The following is a 3844-nucleotide window of genomic DNA, read 5'->3' on the forward strand; positions in this document are numbered from 1 at the left end:
GCTTGCAGAGGAACGAGGCAGAGGCTGCTAGTGGTGCAGGGATTGGGACCGTAGAAATAATATAATATTCACTATCTTTTTGTATTAAATAATTAAATATAATTACATTTATTAATTATTTGATACAAAGTTGTATGCAAAGCAGAAGCAATCTATCCAGATGCTTGTAATGACTTGTATATATTGTAAGATAATACTATACTGTCAAAAGATAATAAGTATATTTTAACATTATTATTTTGAGAGGTATGTTATAATCACTTATATATCTTGACAATTTGTACAATCATTATTAATATCAGTAATTTTAATAACTATTCTGGATTCTCACTTTACTTGTACTAAATTATAATTAACTTGTGAAAACCACTATCTAAGTTATTATCACTTTTACAAAATTTACAAAAAGTAAAAAATGTACTAGGTTATAATCTAATACAACTGTTAAGACTTTTTCATGATGTGAGTCCACTATAGCCTCTACAGTTTTATTCATACAATACTACTTTACTTACTGTAAGTTGGAATGTTTAACCCTTGTAGTCAAAGTACTCATTTGTGAACATTAGGCATTAAGAAACAAAGACAAGTGATTCCTTGTATCAAAATACAGTGACTTGGAGGAATGTGTAAGATTACAATAGTGATCTTGCTTTGCATATCTTAAACATGATGTTAGTGCATACTGTAATAGTTCTAGTATTACAGGGCCTTCTATACTGTATTAGTTATAACATAGATACTATTCTATATAAGATTAGGTATGTATAAGCAACAAGTTTGCTAGATAGCTAGCATCCTTCACACACTTATTACACCATTAAGTTACTACTCTTTCTAGCACTAAATACTACAAAGGAACATTAGACTGATGCAGGTATAGTACTAAGCTATTTAGCAACAGGAAAATAATACACTTTGTAATTCTTAGTATAACTACTTTGTTGTGACTTGTAGCACATAGCACCCAATAAAAGAGCTGTAATCAATTCTTTGCATGTATACATACTTTGCTCTCCCAATCTCATGGGTTTAATTGCACTGTCTGAGTTTGTATACTTGAGAGCTTTGCCAGAATGACGTTTCATTAGAGATGCAAAGTTATATAGTATTTAAAGAGTAGGAATAGGAGTCTAAAACAAAGTACTGAAGTACACATTCAAGAGGAGCAAGCATCCAAGGATTAATTGTTATAATGTCGAATTTAAATCAATATGTCAACAACTATATAAGAGATAATCTTCACACATTAGACAAAGAGTTCAGAGATCATTTGTCAGCAATTTCTAAGCAAGTACCAGGTAAGTTAGTCAAATACTTGTTTTGATTTGGGTACAATATAACTACTAATACTATTATTTAATGTAATAAAGTAAATAAAGTGAATAACTTGAGGTTCACCAAATTTATTCCTCATAATGATCCACTTAGGACTGTGGAGTACTGTGTTACAAATGGAAGGAGTACAGTAGAAGATACAAGGACTCTTCGAGAATTTCTAGATCAAATATACATGTATGCACAGGAATAAGATTAGTATAGATATATCTTATTAGAATAAAGAAACTGTCAAGTATTTAACAAATATAATAGACTTTATTAATAGGTGAATGAATAAAACATTTATAACTACATAATATCACCAAATCGAACACGAAAATGTATTGGAATTTACTACTAAGACATATATTTTTTACATATTGTAGGTCCTTATATTTGCTTATAAAGTCTACATGTAAATATATTGCCTTGTCAGACTCTGTACATTTTGGTGATGAATGGGCCATCTTTGTTGTAATTTAGCTCAGTAGAGAAGCATGTTACAATGCTGAACAGCAAATAATGCAGAAAGCAAGTCACACAGGCAATTTTCCCATTCAATTAAGTATTCTATGTGAAATTTTAGGAGCTCTTTAAGTAGGGCAAGGTACAAGTCATGTGTATCTGAGTAACAAACTTGTCTTGGTGATTCGTTTTTGGAACATCTTGCACAACCTTTCAGTTTTGAAAGCAGTAGAGCTGAAGACAAGGATGAATTCTCTTAAGTCACTCTACAAAGCATTTACAGTAACAGTAGTCAATACATTGTCACTTTTACTTATCAAACAACCAAGTGGACAGTAGTATGGTTTCTTGAAATGCTTCCCTATTTCATCACGAAAAAGTCGCAACAAATGTAATTAATTAATAGCAAATGTAATGTAATAATGTACTTATATATCAATTACAATTCGAAATTATAATTATACTTTGCTTGTAATTGAAATGTAACAACTGTATATAAATGTAATACTTATACAAGAATTGTATTATGCTACAATTGTTTTTTGAAGCAAGTAATGTTACTACTAGTATCACTACAATATTACATGTGAGACACAAGTACTTAACTTTTATTGTAATATGTTAAAATTGTATATAAATTAATATACAACAGTAGTTGATTGGTTATAATATTTATAAAAGTAATGTATTATGCTTGTAAGTTGATTATAGTACTTTTGGTAAGATAATATGCAATTATATATATTAATATTGTTAACAATCACTCTGTTAGACTTATAATATAATTTGGTTTTACTTTTAAACAATATATCGAAGTGATTACATAATCGAGTACCGAAGATCGAGTGCATATAATGACGCACTTGCTCTCATCACTCCTTTTCCTCCTACCTCCACCATCTCCCCAACCCTCCTCCCCCAACCCTATGTCGTCGCTTCTGTTCTCTCTAGTCAAGTCCTCTGCCTACAAACATCCTCCAGCAGGCACACTGGCTGCAACCACCTAGACAATAAACATTGCTGCATTCGTCTCTCTAATCTGCCACTGCGTTGCCCGCACTGAACCTCAGATCCTGTGACAACACGACCCAGCTGGCTACACAGTCCTTCAGCGTAAAGCGTAAGCAGCCAGTCCACTTCATATTAGCTTGCACAATAGTTGCTCATCCTTCTCCTCTCAACTTCTTGTCTCCCTTTCTGCCTCTTACGTTGCCGCTCCTTCGTTGACCTCCTTTTTATTACGTTCGTCTTCTTTTTGCATTTACATTCGCGCATCTGCATTTTTGACCAATACTGAACAACTTTGCTAATAATTCGCATACTTCTCCCCACTCTGCAGTGCAAGCAATACTCGACGAGCACACGCTCGCAACAATGTCCATGTACGACTACTCCCAAGGTGCAATCCTCTCTCCAATCCGACGCGCACGTTCTTCCCCACACGTCCCATGCTTGGCATCACCCTTGATGGGTCCACACTGCGTGCGTTTACTTTCCCCAGTGCTGTGCATGACACCATTTCTAACGGAAGCAGTGACCCTCCACTCCCCTCTCAGCCGAGTACGTCCGCCTTCCACTTCACCTTCACCTTTCGAGCCGGAACGTCCTAGAGATACACCTTGCAATCGACGACTCAGTTTACTGCACCTCCCATTGGACACTGTAGATAAACTATAGAGCACACGCACACAGACACAGTTTCGTCTGCAGTCTGAATCAACTCGTTCAACGCTCCGGATCTCAACCTGCATGCACTACTCACACTCACTGCATGCCATCGCTGTGCGTCCATCTTTTCTTTCTTATTGTCACTCGCTAAATCGCTCTAAGTCTGTTTCACAGGCACAGCCTCAACCTCCAAAACCTGCTCGACCTTGCAATTCAACTTGTAGGGACTGAGCGACAACCAAGGCATGGTGACAAAGACTACTTTGTACAGCCCAAGAACACGTTAATCCTTTACCGACACGAATTCTGCTTGTAGAAGAACAAGGCAGAGGCTGCTAGTGATGCAGGGATTGGGACTGTAGAAATAATATAATAATTCCACTATCTTTTT

The sequence above is a fragment of the Fomitiporia mediterranea genome (genome assembly GCF_000271605.1).
Source record: "Fomitiporia mediterranea MF3/22 unplaced genomic scaffold FOMMEscaffold_20, whole genome shotgun sequence".
In the NCBI taxonomy this organism is placed as follows: domain Eukaryota; kingdom Fungi; phylum Basidiomycota; class Agaricomycetes; order Hymenochaetales; family Hymenochaetaceae; genus Fomitiporia; species Fomitiporia mediterranea.